Consider the following 24,925-nt stretch of genomic DNA (forward strand, 5'->3'; position numbering starts at 1 on the left):
GGAATACATTGATTCTGAATGCAAATGGGAATCTAATAATAAAGAGTTCTTAGCAGAGAGAATACATAATCTGACCCTTTTTTTAACAGGATCGCTCAAGCAACTGTGAGAACAAGTTGTTTTTGTTGTTCTGCTGTCAATTCCATTCCCATTCCTTGTGACCCTCTATAGGGTTTCCAAGGAGTGGCTAGTGAGTTTGAACTGCCAACCTTGTGATTCAAACCAACCATGAGGTTGAGTGCTTATCCTACAACACCACACTAGGACTCCATGAGAACAAGAGATGGGCTTAAAAAGATATGTTGAAGACAGATTGTGAGAACAAATATTTAAGGATGGGATTCAGTTAAGTGGTTACAACAATCGTGGGAAGAGGCAATGGTAGCTTGGACCAACGTAGTAGCTATAAAAGTGGAAGGAAGGAATCTAATATAAATATATTCTGAAGGTGGTGTCAACAAGATAGCTGGAGAATTAGCTGTGGAGTGTGAGGAAGACAAAAGCCAAGGATGACTCCCAGGTCTTTGACCTAAGCTACTAGAAGTCTGGAGTTAACACTGGGCTACCTATACAATTGAAAATTCAAGGTAAAGGTCCTCCATTCCAACCAGATTGCTTATCCTAGCCCTCTTCTATGTAATAATTTTTGCTCAGCCACTGTGTATGACGCTTCAAGGAGCATACCAAATGCCATTGAGATGCCAAGTGTAAAATTGAAAACAAGAAATGATACTCAAAATATTATTGAAGACAGATTGTAAAGAGTTGGAAAAGACAGAAAACTTGTTCTGAAACATCTCACTTGATTGTCTCACAACATGTTGCATTACTCACTACAAACTTAAAAATGAACATATGTTCCTCCCATAATCCACTAGGAAGCCCAGTGATTCACTACTCAACACAAAAGATTCTGGAAAACTTTGATTAAATTGGACTCACCAGTGCTACAATCATTGCTGAAAAATTCATTCTTAGGGGGGCAAAAAATAAATGTTCTTCATGAGAATATGAGCTAGTGATACATTCTCAATCTCCCCTCTATATCAGAGAATCTGAAGCTATTAATATTGTGAAATGATGCTAACACATTGAATATAGTTGCTTCCCAAACTCTCTTAAGGCATTGTTTAAGATATTTAAAGAATCAGAGCTTGCCAACATCCCAGTACTGTGCGGAAATGATTGAGTGATTTGCTCTACCTTTGGAGCCTCTCAGTCATTCAGGAAACTCCAATTTATGGTAATATATTACACATGCAAATTATATTTACTCTGAAATGTATTAGTGTTGCTTCAACATCTTGTATTCAAAGGCAGTCAGGCTCTCTCTCATGGGTGTATGACTTCCACTAAATTCAGGAAGAAATATGCCCATCTGAGAAGAGTACAGTGGATCCTTTAGAATTTGGGAACCAAACTAATATATTACTGCTGATAATAGGCATGAGTAGCCCAGAACACTTTCTAAAATCATGTTGTAATTAAATGTTGGATTACCAAATCAGTATGCTAATGTTTGTGTAATCCACAGTTAGTAAAATATTTTATAAACAGTATTCTGAAACCTACCAACAGGAAGCCCTGTTTCTACTGATTTCATACACAAGCATATTTAGGTGCCTAGCACTGTGCTTGTTCTAGAGTCTTAGAACATAGTCTTGCCTCCAAGAACTCACAGGAAAGGGTAGAGACAAGGAGAACACCAAATGCAGTAGAGAGCAATCACTGTTGTGACAGGGAGTCCAGGGAGCCTGAAGATAGGCACAAGGCACTGACGTGAAAGAAGGAAGGGTTTTCAAGAGAGCAATCAGTGCTGTGACAGAAACACAGGAGGGCACTGAGGGAACCTGAAGGTGGGCGAAGGTGCTGATACCTGAAGGAATAATTTTCAAGGCAGATGAAGTAGCTGTACAAAAGCACAGCCCAAACACGGGCTCGCCATATACTGTTAGTTATGTGCCATGGAGTCAATTCCAACTCATAGCGTCCCTGCATAATTTCCGAGGTTGTAAATCTTTATGACAGCAGACAGCCTCATGTGTCTCCCTGGAACCACTGGTAGTTTTAAACTGCTGACTTTGAGATTAACAGCCCAATTTGTAATCACTACATTACCAGAGCTCCTTCGCCTTATAGTAGTTATTCCCTTATGTTCAATTGGTCTGTTGTTCACTAGGTGTCTAGCAAAAGAGAAACTAATAATAAGGATGAAGGGCCAAAGCAAGAGCCATGGGGGCATAAAGCAAGCAGGGGAGGACTAAGAGAAGGAAGCACCATGTCTGGTAAACTAGGAGCGAACTGTTACGAGATAGGAACATAGGACATAATAAAAACCTATCCTGTTCCTGAGGTCTAGTGAAGGGATTAAGTGCAATAACATATTGCAAAATGGGGATATAACAGTATCTATCAGTTGAAGTCCTGTGTGGCACTGTGGATTAATGTGTCAGACTGCAAAATCCTTTGAACTACAAGGTGGGTGGTTCAAGCTCACCGGCTGCTCCTTGGAAACCCTATACAAGGTCGCTATGGGTCAGAACCGATTCAACGGCACTTAACAACAACAACAATCAGATGGTTATTACCAGTATTACCGATTATTATGCATATACATAGCACTTGTTGTCGTTAATTGCCATCGAGTCAGTTCCAACCCATAGCTACCCTGTATAGGATATCCAGGGAGTGGCTGGTGAGGTTTAACTACCAATCTTGTCATTCAAATGACCTTGTGGTCCAGTGTATTATCCCACAGCGCCACCCCAGGACTCCACATAGTACTCGACACACGATAAAAGCTCAATAAATGCATGTTGTTAAGTGCCATCAAGTCAATTCTGACTCACAGCAACCATACACACATCATATGAACACTGCCTGGTCCTGTGCCATCCTCACAATTGTTGCATGTGAACCCATTGCTGCTGCCACTGTGTCAATCCATCTCATTGGAGGTCTTCCTCTTTTTCATCTTTCCTCCACTTTACCTAGCATGATTTCCTTCTCCAGGGACTTGTCCCCCCTGATAACATGTCTGAACTATGAGAGATCAAGTCTTGCCATCCTGGCTTCTAGGGAGCATTCTGGCATTGTTGTTCGTATTTACTAAATGTAATGATATATATATGTTCAAGTAGAGTGTATAAGGTGAAGGAAGAAATAGTCAATTCTACTCGTGGGAAGAAAGGAAAGTTTGAAGGTTTGAAAAATGAAAATGTTCATCACACAGGCTGGAACATGGAATAGACAGGACATTTCAAACAGAAAGAAGTAAGACACAGAAGAAAATCTAAACTAGAGTGTGTATGTTCATCTAAAGGAGAAACTCAACTGCTTCCTACCCCATACACATCTACCCCAATGAAGAGATATTGCTACAGATCAGCTATTAGCTGACAATAATAATAGTAATAATATTACAACAGCAAGGCAATAATAGAAAACAATAATAATAATACAATAGCAGCTATTAATAGTATTCACTAGTGTGGCATTGTGGGTTAATGCACCAGACTGTAAAGCCATTTGAACTTCAAGGTCAGCAGTTCAAGCTCATCAGCTGCTCCTTGGAAACCTTACAGAATGTTGCTATGGGTGGGAACTGACTCAACAGCACTTCACAACAACTGTGTCCCAGGTACAGTGCTGACATTTTGACAGATATTTGTGATAATTAATCCTCACAGTTAAGGATGTAGCTGTAGCTATGAGTGCCATGAGACAGGTTTAGTTTCTAGGACCACAGGACCACATTCTTAAGCCGCTACGGTGTACCACCTACCATATATGAAGGAAAACAGGAGAGTCACTGCACATATTCTGAGATTCAGTTTCTTAAATTAGGGGCTTCCTACATAGTGCTATCTTTATCTGGATTATTTACAGAGGGGCAAAAATAATGCTATAGGGAAATGGAGAAAAGGTGCGTTCCATTCCACCGTGGCAATAAAGTAAGCTAACAGCTGGGACAAAAGAAAGCAGGAAAGAAGAAATGGAGAGAAAGAGGAGGAAATGTGAGGAAGAAGGAGGGAAGAAGAGGAGAAGGAAAAAAGAGAACAAATTTTAGTTGCATAGTTTGGTATTATATAGTTTGAACCCAATCTTTAGTATTTTCTTTATTTCTTTCATCCTATATTGAGAACTAATGTTCAATCGAGACTTGATATTGCACCATGTTTAAAGACACCCTTAAAACTACCTGGTCCAGTGTGTTTTTTCACTCTCAAGAAATCAGTCAGTCCTCTGCTATTTGTACCATTATCAAATTATAGAAAATAAGGAAAGTTATGAAGCTAACACACTCCTGAAAAAAAGGAAATCCTAATAAAAACAGCACCAAAAAAAAAAAATTATGGTTATAAGGGGAAAAAAACTCTAAAATATTATCTTTTGCAATTCTTTAGTGTAACTTTAAAAATAAGCCATTCCTAGTAAGATCAATTGCTAGAAATAAAGAATTATTCAATAGAAGGTCTAATATTTTATATATTACATAATTTATCTTAAATATCCTAAGTCTTTTGCCTACTTGATTATAAATCTATTAATTTTTCATGGCAGTACAATTGATATTTTTGTTTTATATTGTGAATTTATTAAAACACTCAAACAGCAGAATACAAAATAGATGACTGTGAGCTAATGAGCTGGACTGAAAAGTTGGTTTGAACATCAAGGTCGGTGGTTCAAGCTCACCAGTTACTCCTAGGAAACCCTATACAGGGTTACTATTGGTCAGAACCAACACGATGGCAGTTAACAACAATAGCAACATATGCATCAAAAGATTTTATCAAAATGGTTTAAAAGGAGTCCACATAATGGGGAATTTTTTTTTTTTTTTTTTTTTTTTTTCAAATGACCTATGACACAATGGATTAATCTCTAAAACAAAATTGTAGAAAACTATATCTTTACAAAAAAAAAAAAGGCAAACAAACCAATTTTTAAAATGCACACAGAACATGAAAAAACACTTCACCAAGGAGGACATTTAGGCAGCCAACAAACATGAGGAAATGTTCATGATCATTATCTATTGTTTTTTGGTGTTAAGTGCCATCAAATTGGTTCCAACTCAATGACCTTGTATAGGGTTTCCAAGGAGCAGCCAGTGGAAGATATACAAATAAAAACAACAATGGGATATCATCTCTCATCTGTTGCGGATCGTGTAAGACTGGTCAGAGGTTCGAGGCCCTATAGGCCCGAGTGTAACAAATGAGGCCACTGGCAGCTAATGGCAAATTGTTTTTCATCTTAATATTGTTACATGTATTAATTTAATACATGGAGCTTTTGATAATCCACAGATAAATGTGATATTTTCCCAAAGACAAGACTAAAGGTTGCAAGGTCAAGCCTTTCTCCAAAAGGATTAACTAAAAATATCTTAGCTACTTCTCGGTTCTTTGTTCTATAGACAAAGAACCCATCCTCCCTAATCCTTTTCCAGGTGCAGCCCCTTCACCTGGGCGTCTGGAGTCCTCCTGCAGACCTGGCTCAGGAAGCCGAAGCAGCAGGACTCTGCCCAAGCTTTTGTCCTTACCTCTCACCTTCCTCCACCTGAGCTCAGAGGCTATAGATATGTTAATTGGGCCTGAGAACCCAAGTTGCTGGCCTGGGATTCGAACCAGGGAAGTACGATGTAAAGTTACCTGAATGTCTGGAAAAGTACTGATAGCTGTACCTTGCCTAAGTCCCTCCCAGCTTGGTGTGAAGCTCCTCCCCTAAATAAAACAGAGGCCCGGGACTCCCCAGGTGTGCATTACTGGTTGGAAGGCATGCAGCCAGATTGCAGGGCAGTGAGTTGATGCCTGCAGAGGCCACGATGCCTGTAGTCCCAAGCCGGCCCACCAGTGATGTATCCACCCTGGCTTTGGGGTGCCTCATTGTCTCTCTCTTTGTCTCCCTTCTTCTGTTACACACCACACGGAAGGGATTTTTATATTCTTCTTTGTGTTTGCCTGTGCATCCTAAATTTTCTATATTAAATATGTTGTTGTTAAGTGCCGTTGAGTCAGTTTTAACCCATAGCGACCCTGTACAGGGTTTCCGAGGGTGTAAATCTTTACGGGAGTAGAAAGCCTCATCTTTCTCCCGCGGAGCGGCTGGCAGTTTCGAACCGCTGACCTTAAGGTTCACAGCCCGATTCGTAACCACTACGCTACCAGAGCTCCTTTTAAATGGAAATCTTTGCATTGTTCAACTTCGCTCACAAAAACCTGCTGAAAATGAATAAATAATATTGTTACTAAGTCCCTAGCATATGTTTGGCACTTTAAATAGATTGTCTCTAATTCTCACTGTTGTTGTTAAGTGTTGTTGAGTCATTTATGACTCATAGTGACCCAGTATAGGGTTTCTGAGGAATGGCTGGTGGGTCTTGGGGGTTCAAACCAACTTTCTAGTATTGACCCTACAGTGTCACACCAGGACTCCACTATAGCCTAATAAAATGGAGATTTTTGCATTTTAAATCAGGAAACTAATATACAAAGCAGTGATAAATTTCCCAAGGTTGCTCACATAAGAAGGTGCAAACTCAGGTTGCAAGCCAGAGCTGCTTGACTGCAAAGTCATTACTTTTTCACTGTGTTCAATTGCCTTTAAGATCTATGCATTCCTGACCAAATAGTCAAAATCCAAAAACAGAAAGCTCTAGTTCCTTCCGACCACTACTGTCCAAACACTAATGTTGCTGCAGCAAGGCAAGACCAATTTTTTTAAATATATTTGTATTAAAAACAGTCTTCAATAAATACTATAAAGCAGTATTGGTGGCACTGTAGGATAAGCACTGCACTGCTAACCACAAGCTCTGTAGTTCAAACTAACCAGCATCTCCAAGGGAGAAGATGAAGATTTCTGTGCCCATAAAGATTTACAACCTCAGAAACCCTATATAGGGTCATGGACTCTTCATGTGGCACTGTAGGGTCAGCACTGGACTGTGAACCACAAGGTCTGTAGTTCAAACCCACCAGTTGTCCCTCAGAAACCTTATACAGGGTTGCTATGAGTTGAAACTGACTTAATGGCATTTAACAATGAGTCAGAATCAACTATATGGCACATAACTTAATAAATATGGCAGGGAATCAAGATGTCAGGTGGAGTTATTATCCTGTGTAAACTTCATTAACACAGCCATGTAGTGGCAGATAATAATCCATCAAAATCACAAAATGGTGTTAAGTTTGATACAGTCAAGCAGAAAATTATACCACTTGCCTAATTTCTTCAAAAAGATGCTGACTAGTGTAAGACCGCAGTGCCTCTGTAAGATGAGTATTAGACTGCAAACCACAAAGTTGGCAGTTGGAGCCTACTAGTTGCTCCTCCAGAGGAAGGTGAGGCTTTCTGGTGTCACAGATACAGTCTCAGGAACCCTATTTGGGCTCTCTATGAGTCAGAACCAACACAACAGCACTTAACAGCAACAATTAAGCTGTTCCAAGTATTCCTTCACAGTCTTATTTCCTGCTTATACTTAGAAATATAGAGGTACTGCAAGTCATAAAGCTGTGCTGACAGATAAAACCAGTAATCTTCTTTGTCAGTCATAACTAACAGTGATATTAAGTAGACTTTATAGGTAATCCTTAATTCTTGTATAACCAACTACATAAGCTTCTTTTAAGACTTACCCTAAATCATCAACTTCCCTCAATAATTTTATTATGACTTCTTGACTATGTTCATACATTTAGTCTCTTCAAATAATGAGTTCTATAAATTATCATTCCTAGGGTGGATAATATTTTTTTAATGATTTCTTCATGCTACATAAAAGATTCTATTTCATTCTAGTGCAGATGGCATTGGAGAAAAAGTCTATGATTTATATAACCCATTACTTCAAGCACCACCCATCTTTCAGCTTGTCATACTGTGGTAACTTAAGTGTTACTATAATTTGGGAGGTGATTGCACTAGTATTTCAAATATCAACAGGGTTACCCATTGTAGGCAGGATTCAATGGAGCTTTAAGACTCAGCCAGATGAGGAAGAAAGGCTTGCAATCTACTCCTGAAAATTTGCCAATTAAAATCCTATGGATCACAACAGAATATTGAAAGTTGCATCTTCTTGGTTTGAAGACACTCAAAATACTATGGACTTGAGCATAGCAATGATTGTGTAGATTATGAAGGACCAGGCAATGTTTTGGTTTGTTATACATGGGGTTGCAGTGAGTCAGAACCAACCCAAGGGCAACTTATAGCAATTACTTCAAACTTTACCCTTACCTTTTGTCTTTCTGGAGACATCAACCAATAGAAACTCATATACTCAATACACTCTGCCAGGCACATCTATGTTGCTTCTGCACCACTAAGAGCAAATGGCATGCAGATGCATCATTTAGTCAATGTTGTAGCAGAAATACTAAAGTATCAAGCTTGCTATTGTTACAGGAATCTTTACAAGTGGAAAAAGCATTCATGAATGAATTTCCCAATAAGCTGTTAAATTGCTCTAAATGTTTCCCAAAATCTCTCTAAAAATGCTTACCAAATCTCACTATAAGACACTCTGGATTTGGAACCCTAACCTAAGATCCCTTTTATTATTAAAACTTAAAGTAATGAGAAGAACAGAGGATTAAAAAAAATCTCTGCAAACTGTACTATGTTAAGTGCTTCAAGATTCATTTCTAGGATGAATGCCCTGCTTGCTTGAAGAAAGCATCACATGGTAAATATGGACTGTCATTTATTGATGTATAAAATTTGTTACTTTAGAAAACAAGTCCATTGTCAAGAATCTAAACCTTTTCTCTCTATTGGAAAATAGAATAACTTTTCATTATTTCAAGTTTCATGCCCTTTTATCATGATGATGCACTATACCAGCAATATTGCCTATACTATTTCTATATCCACTTGTACTTTCTTACCCCTCAGTTGCAGAAGGATTTACCTAGTTTCCTTCAAAGGGAAGAAATGCTAACACTAAAGCAAAATTATCTCACCCCTATGGAAAACCTAACAGCTCTGGTGGCATTACTGATTAGGAATTGTGCTACTAGCCACTAAGTCATAAATTCAACCTCCCCCACCACCCAGTCATTCTGTAGGAGAAATATGAAGCTGTCTGTTCATGTAAATATTTACAGAGAAACCCTATATAGGGTAGCTATGAGTCAGAATCAACTAGGTGTCAGTGAGTTTGATTTATAGAAAATCTACATTTAAAAAAATAGAAAAGAAGATAAAGAATGTTCAAAAAAGTGTAAAAGATGCCAGCAGCTGTTCTGTTACATAATTATGCAAGAAACTATTCAGTGGAAAACTTGGGTGAAAGTTCAGGAAGTTTCTAAAATGATTGTCTTTCCCACACAAACATCTGTGCTGATGAAAAATCAAGAGGACATATACACACATCCAGAATTTAAACACAATTCCCAAGTGAAGCTTAAGAATTCCATTGTTTTTGTGGGGTTAGAGAAGGTAGAAAGGTCTCCTAAACTTGGTACAATTTTGTATGACAGCAGCCAATTTCAACTGCACAAAACTATGTCTTTCATCTGTGTATTTGGGGAGCAAATTGGAAAAATAAAAACTGTTTTGGTTTGTTTTTTTTCGGAGTAACTTGAGCATCTTCAATAACTCCTACGTTAAGCCTATGACTCTGTGTGCAACCAATGTAAAGTATGGTATTCGTCTCTGATGATGGTTTTTTTCCCAGTCTAGTCATTGATTTTTCCATTCTACAAAACACTTAGTCATGAATGTTGTGTTTGTATGCTCTGTTACAGACACATTCCTGCACACCACAGAAGCAAGGGTTGTCATTCATGTTCCACTGCCTTTAAAAGACACGTGTCTCTCCCTCCTATCCCTACTCTCCCTTGCAAGGATAATTCACAATGGAAAGATTATTTCACTAGTCTTATAAAATGCACTGGAGCAATCCTACTTCCTAAAGGAACCACACCCTTGTAATTTTACAAAAGAAAAAAAGAGGATATTGGGCAAACACAAAAATAAGAAGGTTGTACATGTGAACCCACTCTATCTCCTATCTCAACTCCCTGGAAACAGATAACACTTCTTGTTGGCATTCTTATGGTACCAAGTGTAACTTCATAGACAAGCGACTTCACACAAAAAGCTGATACCCAGAAAACTTTTTTTCTTTTTAACTGTTTCCTTTCCTTTGTTTATTTTTAGTGTATGTATTAAATTCACATTGTAAAAGATATCTCTATCTTTTATAAAGAAAGAGATTAAAGAGCAAAGATAAATGCAGAAGAAAGTGTGAGGAAGTAGAACAGTACTTTCTATATCTCAACTCTAGTCCTTAAAGATGCCATGTCTATCCCGAGAAACCTAAACAACAGGAGATAGATAGGTAGGTACATAGTGGGAAGCTAGGTATATAGCAGATAGATAGATAGATAGATAGATAGATAGATAGATAGATAGATAGATAGATAGATAGATAGATAGATAGATCCTTTGAAGACACTGTCTCATACTAGACAACATCTTCGAATATATAAAGAATGGGAAGTCTGAAACCTGTACAGCAGGCCAATAGGCTGAAAATGTAGGCAGGATTTCTGTATTACAGTCTTGAGGCAGAATCCATTCTTCAGAAATCACAGTTTTTGCTCTTAAGACCTTCAGCTGATTGGATGAACGTCACACACAAAATCGAAGGCAATGGCCTATACTTAGAGTGAACTGACTGCAGATGCTAATCACATCTACAGAATAATTTCACAGCAACATCTAAATTAGTTTTTGACTAAACAACTGGGTGCCATAGTCTACCCAAATTGACACATAAAATTAAAGTAGGCATTATTTTGCCCATTTTATAAACGAAGAATGTGAGGTTTTTATAAGTGGTCACTAACTTGCCCAAGGCATACAACTAATAATACCCAGAGCCTGGTTCCAAACTCATTGTCAAGGACCTGGAAGTCAGACTTTCTATGTGTGCAGAGCATTAAGCAAAGATTTGAACTGATAGCCTGAATATAAAATTCATAATACTACAACAGAATAATTTTTGTCTTGAAAGTTGATGTATTTAAAATCCATCTTAGCCATAAAACATTCTTAGCAAAGCACCCATAAAATTTCTAACTTTAAACCAAAGTTCCTGATGATTCTTCTGTAATAAACTAGTTATAGAAGGTTTTAAAGTTTGTGGAAAAATTCCATTATCTTTTTATTTCATTTTTCCATGAATTATTTGAAGCCCCCTTGTATAGTGTTTGGGGGATTACTATCTATAAGTCAATAAAAAGTTGGAGGACAATGTAAGTTTCTTACTGCTGAGTAACAAATTATAACAAACTTGGTACCTTAAAGAATACCATTGATTAGCTCATACTTTTATAGGTCAGAAGTACAACCTGGCTTGGCTGGGTTCTCTGGCCCAGGTTTCATAGGCAGAATAAAAGGTGTTAGTCAGGATGAGTTCACATCTGGAAGTAAAATTCTACTTTCAAACTCATTTTTGTTGTTGGCAGAATTGAATTCCTGTGTTTTTAGGACTGTGGTGTACCCGGAAGGGTGCTCTCAGCTAGTAAAGACCACTCAGGTTTTTTCCAAGTGGCCCCTTCCGTTTTGAAGCCAGCATCAATATACTGAATCCCTCTCATGCTTTGAATACCTGATTCCCTCTTCGGCTATTTGCATTTATGTCAAGCCCACTCAGACAATCTCTCTTTCTTAAGGTCAACTTTAACCTAATCAAAATAACCTAATCACAGGAGTAAAATCCGTCAAAATGTCTTCTGAAGGGTACCCCAGAGAAAAAGGTAACAAAATTTAGGGCCATCCAGTAATTCTGAAAGGAAGTGGCAGATTATAAACAATATTGATGACAATCTGAACAAAAGAAACCAAACATACAACAAAGCACTTAGTGTTTGATCGCATTTGTATGAAATTCAAAAAGGTAAAAGTGACTAATTCTATTAGCTATCAAGATAGTACTGACCCGTAGAGTCAAGGAGGGATGAATTTTGCATAACAGAATAAAACTCTGCCGAGTCCTGTACCTCCTCACACTCATATTTATGTTGAGCCCTTATTACAGTCAGTCGATCTCATTAAGGGTCTCCCTTTTATACTGACCCTCTACTTTACCAAGCATGGTGTCCTTCTCCAGCAGTTGATCCCTCCAAAGTAAGCAAGGCAAAGTCTCACCACCCTTGCTTCAAAGGAGTATTCTGACTGTACTTTTTCCAAGACTTATTTGTTCATTCTTCTGGAAGTTCAAGGTGTATGCCATATTTTCTACCAATACCACAATTCTTCATTCTTCCTTTTTTATTGTCCATCTTTCATATACATATGAGACAATCCATAGAAGTCAGCCTCATGAGATACAGAGCAGGCAAAGAATGCATCTGGAGGGACCACTAGAGAAGAAGTCGCACAAAACTGAAAAGGTAAGTTGGGACCTGACAGCAGAAGACCTTGAGTCTCCAGACTAATGGTACAAATGTCATCTGGTGAACACTCAGGAGGTTCACAGTGTTTGGGGTATGAGAGTAACACAATCCAGGCATAACCAGAGGATGAGTAATTTAGTGACTATAATATGAATGAACTGTGAATAGGAAGAAGAGACTGGAGACTGGGAAACAAACTGGAAAATCATAGAAAAGATTCAAGCAAAAACTGCTATCATTATTCATATTCACTACTTACCAATATCATTTGCCTGTGAGTCAACTCCAACTCATAATATGGTAACCCCATATTATGAGAGAATTTTTCAATAGCTGGCTCAGAAGTAGATAACCAGCCATTTCTTCTGGGACACCTCTGAGTGGACCTGAATCTCCAACCTTTTGGTTAGCAGCCTAGCACATTAATGATTTGTGCCACCCAGGGACTCCTTCTGCAATTTATAACCAAAACATCAAACCTACTGACATTGAGTTGATTCCTACTCAGAATGATCCTATAGTAACCTCAAAAGCCTCTTATTTCCCAGCAGATTGTGCAATCCCTGAACTGCTTACATTCTGTGTAAATGGCCCACAAAGTCGTGTAGGTGGAGAAGAAAATTCTCCTCAACATTTCTATTATTTACTTTTGAGGCTTTTAGTAAGGTTCATCTCTTTCTCTGTGTCTGAAATTATACTAACAATGCCAGAGGAAAGTAGCAGCAACAATTGAATGTCGCAACCAGTGCAGAGGGGAGTGATTGAGTTGTTGGGGTTTTTTTTCAAAAACCCAACCAAAAAAGCCAAAATGAATAGAGATCAGCGATCAAGAAGGAAGAAAGTCCCACTTAATTATCAAGGACCACTTCTCAAAGGTGCTGATGTCTTAATGCTTCCCTGATTATCCACCCTCTCCTCACAGAATAACCAAGTCCATTCTCCTTTCTTTCTCCCTTCAAAAGACTAGTGAGGGCTCCATTCCAAAAAGATGCAGTCTCTACTATTAAATAAAAAAACACCTGACAACCTCATTGGCATGGGATGATTAGAATATGCTTATGATAAGCTTAATTTCTTCCTGAACAGATTCAGCCTTCCTTCCACCTTGACCATGATCTCAATCACACCCCAGTGCTGACCCCACTTTGTTACCTGGGGCCAGAGTGACCTGATATTTCCTTTCACCATGTGGATAAGAATTGATTCTGGGTGCATTTCAAGTATTCTGTTCATAATGTGACTCTTTTTTTATTATTATTATTAATTCATTACCATTTTCTGAAATATAAAGGGCAGCTTCTGTTTTGTGATCCTAACTGCTTTCCGACACACCATAGGACAGTGAATTTAGGGCCTCATGTAATTGTATTTGCATCTTCTTTCCTCTCCTGCCTCATTACAAGAATAGCACCACTAAGAGGATTGATTAAAATATAGTATCACTGAGTATTTGAAGAGACTTGAGAGATTTACTTGTCACTCAACAAACTACTTGACAAGATATGCAAAATCAAGGCGAATAAGGAAAAAAAGTCTGAAAAGAAAAAGATTGCATTCTTCCCATACTTGCAGCATTACTATATATCATCAGCAACATAAACCAACAAATCCTGATAAATAAGTGTCTATATTTAGACTGAAGAGCGAAACAATACAAAGCAGCAACACAACATGTGTGCATAAGTTCATTCATTCATTCATTCTCTCTCAAAATTAACCTTCCTCAGAACAAAGCAGATGGGAGAACAAGTCTCCAGATTTGCATGGTTAAGTGGGACAGAGGTAAATAATGAGGTATGCACAACCTTGGAACAACAGGGCTCTGGGATACAGGGATTGAGACATGGTTGGAATGGGGAAAAGGGGGGAAATAATGTTAAGATGCTTGACTGTCTTCTGAATCTTGGTTTTCCTTGCATTACATTATAAAATAGAAACTGGAAGGGGAGAGAAAGGAAAAGCCAGAAATATCACCATAGAAAGTTTGTAAGTCCGTCTTCTGCCTATAATGGATTGGGATACCTAAAATGGGGATACAACGTGCCCAGTGAAAGAGGCTACCTGCGGAGTCTCTGCATTACATAAAACTATAGGTGGAATCCTGAACAGCATCCAGAATCTTCAGAGGTGGGATATTTCCCCCTGAGAGGATGGGCAGACCAGCCTGGAGTGGCTAGAAGAACAGAAGATACCTCTTGAAAGAAAGACTGACAGGAATAATACAAAACAATACAGGCAGACCAACTGATTACTACAAGAAAAAGCAAGTTGCCCACCCAGGAAACATTAAGGCAAGGAGTCAGGTCCCCTCAGAGTAAACCCCCTTCCAAGACTAAGATTCAACAGGAATACACGTTCTGATGGGTGACCACATTCACCATCAACTAGGGGAAATGAGGGAAAAACAGCTAGGAGGCTGCGAGCTAAGCCCTACAACATTCAATAGACTCCTGTGAACCCAGGTGGAGACCTGGTTGGCCAGCAGTGTGGCAAGACCTGGGGACTCTTGGGCCCAGAGTCAGTGACATGGCCATGGAGGACTGGAGTGGAGAGTGAAGTGTCCAGTGGATAAGAAAAGAGGGAACATCCACAAGAACGCCCACACTTGCAGATAATACCCACTTGACCTGGCTTCAATGACTGAATGATCAGAGTGCAACTAGAAGAAGAAGAAGAGAGAAAAAAGAGTAATCTGATACAATTTGATGAATTTGACCTATACTTATGGATGTAGTAACTCAAAAGAGGGAACAAATCTTTACAGCAAGGATCATTCCCACCCCCTCCATACACAGAGTGGACAGGGATGGGCAACTTGGACATTGGTTATCCAAAATGGGGGGTTACAAAGGCAAGAAGTGACTGGCTTACAAGCTTTCAAGAGGGAACCTAGATCCAGAGAGTGTGGAGGAAGGTAGAATTTCCAGTGAGTAGTATCCAATCTGTCTAGGCGGGACTGATGAAAGGAAATGCGGATAGGTCTCTTGTGATACAAGGGTGAATAATTGTTACCAGGACTGATTGTGAAGGCTATAAATGTAAAAGTAGACATTTGTGGCAAGGAGGGGAGTGATTAACTTTGCATGATAGGCGCGGAGGTCCCTGGAACCACGAAGGGAGAAGAGCGGAGAGCAGGACCCTACCCAGAGAAGCAGTGATCCCTGAGATGGAGGCAGAGATGATGACGTGGAGAAATGGAACAGCTGGGGAATCTGGTCCCAGAGAGGGAGAGGGCCTGTGTGCTGACAACCCGGGGGGGGAGCGGGGGGCGTGGAGAAGGAGAGCAGGCTTGTAGGATGTACCCTTTCGGTGACTGGTGATGCGTGGTGGAGGGGATTGTAACCATGGCAATGAAACAATATACGATAGGATGAATGTAACACTAATGATCTCCCATGTAAACAATCATATAATTCACAATAAAACTTGAAAAAAAATTAACCTTCCTCCCTCGTGTTTAGAAGCAGTTTCCAAATTATTCTTACAACAAATAAAATGTTCTTGAGACTCTTCCTTGCTCCCTCAACTTACAGCAGTATGTCCACTACCAAGGACATCAGGAACACCAGTTGGCCAACATTTTGCTTTTGCTTAAACTTGGGGTTGTGGTGGAGACAATCAGACTCTCCTCAGTGGAAAATAGCAAGGCCAGTTGAAAGCCAAAGTGGCAAGAAGCCACTAGGAAACCATCTGTGCTCCTGAAACAGAACAAATAACCTTGTGTGAGTTCAACAACTCATTCTATTGATGAATCCAGCACACAATTATTTATCGTGTTACTAATTTGGTTTTGTTTCCTGGCTTTAAAAAACTAATTTTGATGAGAAAAGTGAAAACACTTTTTTGTAATCCTCCAGATTACTGTACCCAGATCTGTTTTCTATACTAAGAATTGCACAAATAAATTACTCACATAATTATCCTGATGCAATGTAATTCTCTTTTATATAACTCCACTGTTTCTTGTCTTTTAAATTGACACATTACAGTTGTCTTCTTGCAGGGGCCCTGTACAAATGAGGAGATACATCCCAGAGAGGACTGGCAGATGGAAATTTCCCCTGTGTGAGTAAGAGACCTCACCAGCAGCACAAGTGGTAGCAAGGGCTTCACAATCAGGATCCACATAAGGCTGTGACCGCCACTGAAGCAGCTGTTCTCCCTTTCATCGTCTTTTTATAAATTTCAGTTGTGGCAAAAAATATATACATATAATACAACATTTGCAAATTCAGCATGTTTTTCATGTACAATTCAGTAACACCAATTACATTAATCATATTGTGTAACCATCACCACCATCTTTTGTCAAGTTTCCATTACCATAAACAGATACTTATAGCTTACATTAAGACTTCATTTTTCTTTATGCTGCTGTAGTTGTTAGGTGTTGTTGAGTGGGCTCCAGCTCATAGTAACCCTATGTACAACAGAACAAAATATTGCCTGGTCCTGAACCATCCTCACAATTGTTATTATGTTTGGACCCATTGTTGCTGCCACTATGTAAATCCATCTCATTGGGGGGGTCTTCCTCTTCATCTTTGATGCTTCACTTTACCAAATATGATATACTTCTTCAGGGACCAGTCCTTCCTGATAACATGTACAAAATATAGAAGATAAGTCTCATCATCTTCACTTCTAAGGAGAAATCCAGTCACACTTCTTCCAAAACAGATTTGTTTGTTCCTCAACAGTCCATGGTACTTTCAATATCCTTTTCCAACACCATAATTCAAGTGCATACATTCTTCTATGGCCTTCCTTATTCATTGTCCAACTTTCACATGCTTAAGAGGTAATTGAAAATACCATGGCTTAGGTCAGGTCCACCTTAGGCCTCAAAATGACATATTTGCTGTTTAACACTTTAACAAGGTCTTTTGCAGCAGATTTACTTAATTAAATATGTCCTTTGATTACTAGACTGCTGCTTCCATGAGGATTAATTGTGGATCCAAGTAAAATGAAGTCTTTGGCAACTTCAATCCTTTTCCATTTATCATAATGTTAATTATTGGTCCAGTTGTGAGGATTTTTGTTTCCTTTACACTGATATGCAATCCATACTGAAGACTGTAGTCTTTGATCTTCATCAGCAAATGCTTCAAGTCCTCTTCACTTCCAATAATTAAGATTGTGTCATTTGCATATTTGAGGTTGTCAATGAGTCTTCCTCCAATCCTTATGACACATTATTCTTCATATAATCTTATTTCTCGAATTATTTGCTCAACATATATATTGGATAAGTATAGTGAAAGGCTACTACCCTGATACACACCTTACCTGATTTTAAACCATACAGTATCCCCTTGTTCTGTCCGAATGACTACCTTTTGGTCTATATATAGGTTCCACATGAGCACAAATATGTGCTCTGGAATTTCCATTCTTTGTAATGATACCATAGTTTGTTATGATCCACATAGTTGAATGCTTTTGCATAATCAATAAAGTACAAGTAAACATCTTTCTGGTATTCATCTGCTTTCAGTCAATATCCATCTGACATCAGTCATTATATTCTTTCTTACACGTTCTCTTCTGAATCTGGCTTGAATTTCTGACAGTTTTCTGTTGATGTATTACTATAATTGTGTTTCAATTATCGGTAGCAGAATTTATTTTTATGTCTGAATAATATTCAACTTTGTGACTGAATAATATTTTATTACATGGTATACCATGTAATACCTCATTTTAAGTAGTTTAGTGGTTACAAGTTGGTCTGCTAAACTCAAGGTTAGCCATTCAAAACTACCAGCTGTTCCATGGAAGAAAAATGAGGTTTTCTGTTCCCATAAAGATTTACAGCTTCAGAAACCTATACAGGGTCACTATGAGTCAGAACTGACTCCATGCATATAACCAGCCAACCAACATACCTCATTTTGGTAATCCATTTATTTGTTAAGGAGCATTTAGGTTATTTCCAACTCTTCCTTTCATCTTCTTAGCTGTTGGCTTTGTGTTTAGAAAACACCCCTTTTTCCAGAGCCTTATGACTTTAGCTTCTACTTGGTATTGCATTTTCAGTAGCAAAAAAAGAATCAGTACCAAAAAAAAAAAAAAACAAGGAGAACACTAATAGCAGCTCTATTCCCCACCACACACACCCAATGGAACATAAATTCTTTAAAAGCAGAAGCATAGTATAGGTGACTGTTCTTTATGGATATGAAAAGTAGCCAATCAGAGAAGTGTTGGCTTGTTTTCAAATTAGACTCTGGCTGAACTACAGAAGAAGAGAAATAGTGGGGCATATACTTTTTAAGTTTTTATTTTTAAAAAAACTTAATCATTTTGAGGATTTTCTTCAAATAAACATAATGATCTTGGCTGTGAGATGAAATGCTCAATTTTTTTCAACCTACTGTAACCAGTCCAGCTTGTTTACAGAAATAGTCTCTGACTTTTGTCATTAGAATGTGTTGTTCAAATGTACTGTACTCAAAGACAATGTCCATAAACTATAAGCAAGATTCTTTCCTTTTAATTTAGCAAATATGTCTTGAGTAACTTCTGTGAGGCTGACATAGGCAAGGGATGCTCACTGAGAGTTACTTTCCAAGTAGAGTTTTATAGTGATCCCCTCCTCTAATCCTACCAATTAATATTGGGCGGTGGGCTAGGTGTTAGGTTGTTAACCAAAAGGTTGGCAATTCAAACCTACCAACTGCTCTGAAGGAGAAAGATGAGGCAGTTTGCTTCTGTAAAGATTTACAGCCTCAGAAACCCTATATAGGGTCACTATGAGTCAGAATTGATTCGATTGAAGTGAGTTTTTGGTTTGGGGCTTAAGAGGCAGCTGGCCAGCACCTCACCTACATGATCTGTATATCTACTATAAGGAAAATAACTAGTTGTGATGTATTGAAGAGGGTCCCCTAAATAAATATATTGAAATCCTAACCTCTGTACCTGTGAAAATAAACTTATTTTGGAAAATAGGGCTTTCTTTACAGACGTCTTCTGTAAGGTTAATGAGGTCACACCAGAGCAGGATTGGTCCAATCCTATTCCCCTTTGAAGTAGAGTCTTATAAAGAGAATAGACCTTTGTTTGAATCCATCAACAACTCCATAGGAAAAAGATGTGATAGTCAGTTTTTGTAAAGTTTACAGCCTTGGACACAAAAACTTGTTCTCCATCGTAGAGATGCTAAAGAAAATGGAAGAAATGAAGAGGTACAAGAGCTGGACAGAAAATTTCAAGAATCAGCTCGAGAAGATAAAGCCAAATATTACAACAAAATGTGCAAAGATCTGGAGTCAGAAACCCAAAAAGGAAGAAAAGTTCAGCATTTCTCAAGTTTGGGAAACCGAAGAAAAAATTCAAGCCTCTACTTTCATTATTGAATGACTCTATGGAAAATTATTGAATGATGCAGAAAGCATCAAGAGAAGATGGAAGGAATACACAGAGTCACTGTACCAAAAGAAAATGGTTAATGTTCAATCATTTCAAGAGGTAGCATATGATCCAGAGCCAATGATACTGAAGGAGAAAGTCCAAGGTACATTGAAGGAATTGGCAAAGAACAAGGGACCAGGAATTCTTCATGGAATAAAAATTTAAATCTTTCAAGAAAATGAGGCAGCACATGAGGCACTCACTCATCTCTGTCAAGAAATTTGGAAGACAACTATCTGGCCAACTGATTGGAAGAGATCCATATTTGTGCTCATTCCAAAGAGAGGTGACCCAACAGAATGTAGAAATCATCAGACAATCTCTTTGATAACCCATGTGAGTAAAGTTTTACTCAAGGTAATACAGAAATGGCTGCAAGTATACATTGAAAGATAACTTCCAGAGGTTCAAGCCAGATTCAGAAGAGGCCATGGAATGAGTGATATCATTGCTGATATCCGATGGATCTTAACTGAAAGCAGAGAATATCAGAAAGATGTTTACTTGTGCTTTATTGACTATGCAAAGGCTTTCAATTGTGTGTATCATGACAAGCTATGGACAACATTGTGAAGTATGAATATTCCAGAATACTTAATTGTGCTCATGAGGAATCTGTACCTGTACTGAGTCAGTTGTTCTAACAGAATATGGGAACACTGAATAGTTTAAAATTAAGAAAGGTGTGCGACAGGGTTGAATTCTTTCACCATACTTATTCAATCTGTATGCTGAGCAAATAATCTGAGAAGCTGGATTATATGAAGAAACATGTGACATCAGGATTGGAGGAAGACTCATTAACAACTTGCGATATGCAGATGATACAACCTTGCTTGGGAAAGTGAAGAGGACTTAAAATATTTACTGATGATGATCAAAGAGCACAGCCTTCTATATGGATTACATCTCAATATAAAGAAGACAAAAATACTCACCACTGGACCCAATAAACAACATTCTTATCAACAGAGAAAAAATTGACGTTGTCAAGGACTTCATTCTTTCTTCTTGGATCAACTATCAACACTCATGGAAGTAGCAGTCAAGAGATCAAATGATGTATTGCATTAGGCAAATCTGCTGCTCAAGACCTTTTGAAAGTGTTGAAGAGCAAAGATGACAGCTTGAGGACTAAGCCATGACCCAAGCATGGTATTTTCAATAACCTCATATTCACGCGAAAGCTGGATAGTGAATAAGGAAGACTGTAGAAGAATTGATGTTTTTGCGTTATGCTGTTGGAGGAGAATATTGAAAGTGCTATGGGCTGCCAAAAGAACCAATAGATCCAGACTGCTCCTTGGAGGCCAGGATGGCCAAACTTCGTCTCTCATACTTCAGACATATTGTCAGGAAGGACCAGTCACTGGAGAAGGATATCATGTTTGGTAAGGTAGAGGGTCAGAGAAAAAGAGGAAGACCCTCAATGAGATGGATTGGCCATGTGGCAGCATCGATGGACTCAAGTGTGGCAACAATGGGGAGGTTAGCCCAGGATCGGGCAGTGTTTCACTCTGCTGTGCATAGGGTCGCTATGAGTTGGTACTGACTCGATGGCACCTAACAACAATAACAACACAGGGTTGCTATGATTGGAATCAACTCAACAGCAATGGGTTTATGTTTGGTTTATCTTGAGGACCAACTCATCAACTCCAAATTATCTTTACCATATTCTCAAGGCAACACCACCACCCCTTTTCTAAACCCTTGCTACGTACAAGACCCTTGATTCTGTATTTTTCCTGATGTTTCCTTGTTAGTATTTCTTAAACTCTGGTCAAGTACCAATAACATCAAAATCTCTAGGGGAGGCTTGTTAAATACACTGATTTTTTCAGAGCAGTTGAGTCAGAATCTCTAGGGCTGAGAGAAATTTTTGAAATTTTACAAGCTTGTCTTTCTACAAAGTTTAAGAACTATTGTTCTATATCAGGCTCAAAATATGTAAAAATGGCATAGTGGGGGATGTGTCTAACCTCCTCTAACATCACAAGCGGAGAGGAGGATCATTAACATCAATAGCTCAAGACTGATTCCTATGAGACAAAGATCACACAAAGATCTCCTCTCTCCAACATTTTTTTACCAATCTTGGCACCACCTGTACTCACATACTGATACTGGGATTTTCTACTTCTCTGGGGACTTGATAATTCATTACCATAGGCACACAGAACTCATAGGCCATACTTACAATCATGGAGTTTATTAAGGAAGAGACAGAAATTCAGGATAAGAAATGACTCAGTATACAGTTCTGTGATCAGAACCTCTTTTCAACCATGCCTGTAGTCAAGTCTCTCTCTGACCCTCAGTCTGGCCTCTGCCCTGCTTGGATGAGTGTGACAAAGCTCTTTAGTTCTACCAATAAGTGCCCAGAGGCACCCCATTTTCCAACAAGCCTCCTGACAAAAGGCACTCAGATTTCTTGCTCCACGAGCCAGGAAGACCACCACATCATCCCCTGCCAGTGTCTTGGTTCTGCTACCTCTGCTGTTGGCATTTCTCTGTTGCTGCTTCTTGCCATCTTCAGTGTTACAACTCTCTGTCTCCTGGATCTAGAAGGTTTCCAGTGCAGGAACCTTGGTCCAAAAACACACTCTCTTCAGTCTCTTCTTTTTGGTAGTAACTAGAGCCCCTTATTAAACAATTCACGGCGCTATAAACTGTAAACATTAGTATATGGTATTTATCTACCAATTAAGTTGCTATTGGACATTATTACCATATCTTTAACATAAAACCCTGTACAGTATTTTTTTCTTCTTTAAAATAAGCTCTTATTATCATTAAGTGGAAGAATGTCTGCAACACAGAACCACCAGTTACTTTCTTTAAGATAAAAGAATGAACACATATACAATGAAGGCCTTGTAATACCAAGTCCAATCAGTCTACAGGTGCACCTACTGTTTGGCACATGAACACTGCAGTCAACAAGACCAGAGTTCAAGTTCTAGTATTAATATGAATACTTATTATGTGTGATAACCAGTCTGTGCCTTGGTTTTTTTAAGGTGTAGTTACTAATATTGACCCACAGATGTGTTGCAAGGGTTAAATGAAAAAAGTAGGTAAGACATTTATTACAGTGCATTCTAAGCATGTGTTTTAAAAAGTTGTCATTATTTACATATGAAAATTATTTTCTATGGATTCTGAAATAAAACTAGCAGCTTCCATCTGAAAAAAATGTTCAAGGATTAAGCGAGCTACTGAGGTCCTAGTAAGACACTATATGATAAGCAGTAGACTGCTAACTACAACATCAGGGGTCCAATCCCACCAGCCACTTCTTGGAAACAATATACAGGGTCATTACGAGTCAAAACCAACTCAACAGCACTTAACAACAATAACTGACAATAACAATAACAATATTAACTTGCCTTCTTTCCAAATACCTGGATAGTGTGATCTACAAACCATCATGAAACAAGGCAACATAAGTAAAAATAGATCACTATTCTGTAAAACAAAGAAGAAAAGGAAGACCCTGAGGAAAGGATGATAAAAGCAAGAGAATGAGATGGACTCTTGAAAGAGTGACAGATTCCCTCAGTAAATACTTACCAATCATGTGTGCCAGCACTACACTGGTGCCACCAGTGCAGCACTGAACAAAACCAACAACAATTCTTCCCTTGTGAAGATTGTATTATACTGCCAGTAAGCAGACAATAAACAAACCAATTACAAAAATATAATATGTATACTATATCTAATGATGAAATATGCTATAGAGAAAAATAAACAAGAAAAAGGACTAAAGAGAGCCAGGGTGAGGTTATTAGTATGCCATGGTGGTGGTGGTGTGCTGTGGAGTTGGTTTCAAATCATAGTGACCCTATATAGGGTTTAAGAGACTGAAAATGTTTATGAAAACAGAAAGCCTCATCTTTCTCCTGCGGAACAGCTCATAGTTTTGAACTGCTGACCTTGAGGTAAACAGCCCGACTCATAACCATTATGCTAACAGAGCTCCTTATTAATATACCATAGTCCTATAAAATGGGAATGTTGGTATTACTGTCAAGTCAATTGCTACTCATACTGATCCCATGTGTGCAGAGTAGAACTACTACAAATGTTTTCAAGGCTATGACTTTTCTGAAGTAGAGCTGACCGTGATGATACAAATGGAGTAAATTCCTTGGGAGTAAAGCCCTCAGGACCTTCATTTGCTGATGGGGCACAACTCAAAATGAAGAGAAACTGCTAAAAATATACATTAATAATTGGAACATGGAATGTCCGAAGTAAGAATCTAAGAAAATTGGAAATTGTCAAAAATGAGATGGAACACATAAACATTGATATCTTAGGCATTAATGAGTTGAAATGGACTAATATTGACCATTATGAATCTGACAATCACATGGTTTATACTATGCCAGGAATGACAAAATGAAGATGAATGGTATTGCATTTATGGTCAAAACAACATATCAAGATCGATCATGAGGCACAATGTTGTTGTGATAGGATAATATCTAAGTGCCCACAAGGAAGACCAGTTAATATTATTATTATTCTAATTTACACACCAACAACTAAAGCCAATGAGGATGAAATAGAAGAATTCTACCAACTTCTCCAATCTAAATTTGATCAAACATGCAATCAAGATATATTGATTATTACTGGTGATTGTAATGCAAAGGTTGGAAACAAAGACAAAGAATCATTAGATGGAAAATATGGCCTTGGTGATAGAAATGATGCTAGAGATCGCATGATAGAATTCTGTGAAATCAATGATTTGTTCATTTCAAATAAGTTTTTTTTTAAAAAAGCCTAACAGACAACAATACACATGGACCTCACCAGATGGAATATACAGAAAAAGAAAAAAAAAATTCATTACATCTGCAGAAAGAGATGATGGAAAAAGCTCCATATCACCAGAGAAAACAAGGCCAGGGGCAGATTGTAGAACAGACCATCAATTGCCCTTATGCAAATTCAGACTGAAGCTGAAGAAAATGAAAACAAGTCCACAAGAGCCAAAATATGACCTTAAATAAATCCCACCTGAATTTAGAGATCATCTGAAGAACAGATTTGATACATTA

The 24,925-nt window shown here is 38.3% G+C and overlaps 1 pseudogene; it reads left to right on the plus strand.

Annotated features, from left to right (window-relative positions):
• The first annotated feature begins 11,755 nt into the window (after positions 1–11,755).
• LOC102841376 overlaps positions 11,756–24,925 on the plus strand; it is a 150,762-nt pseudogene continuing 137,592 nt past the window's right edge.

This window comes from Chrysochloris asiatica, unplaced genomic scaffold (genome assembly GCF_000296735.1).
Source record: "Chrysochloris asiatica unplaced genomic scaffold, ChrAsi1.0 scaffold00002, whole genome shotgun sequence".
Lineage (NCBI taxonomy): Eukaryota > Metazoa > Chordata > Mammalia > Afrosoricida > Chrysochloridae > Chrysochloris > Chrysochloris asiatica.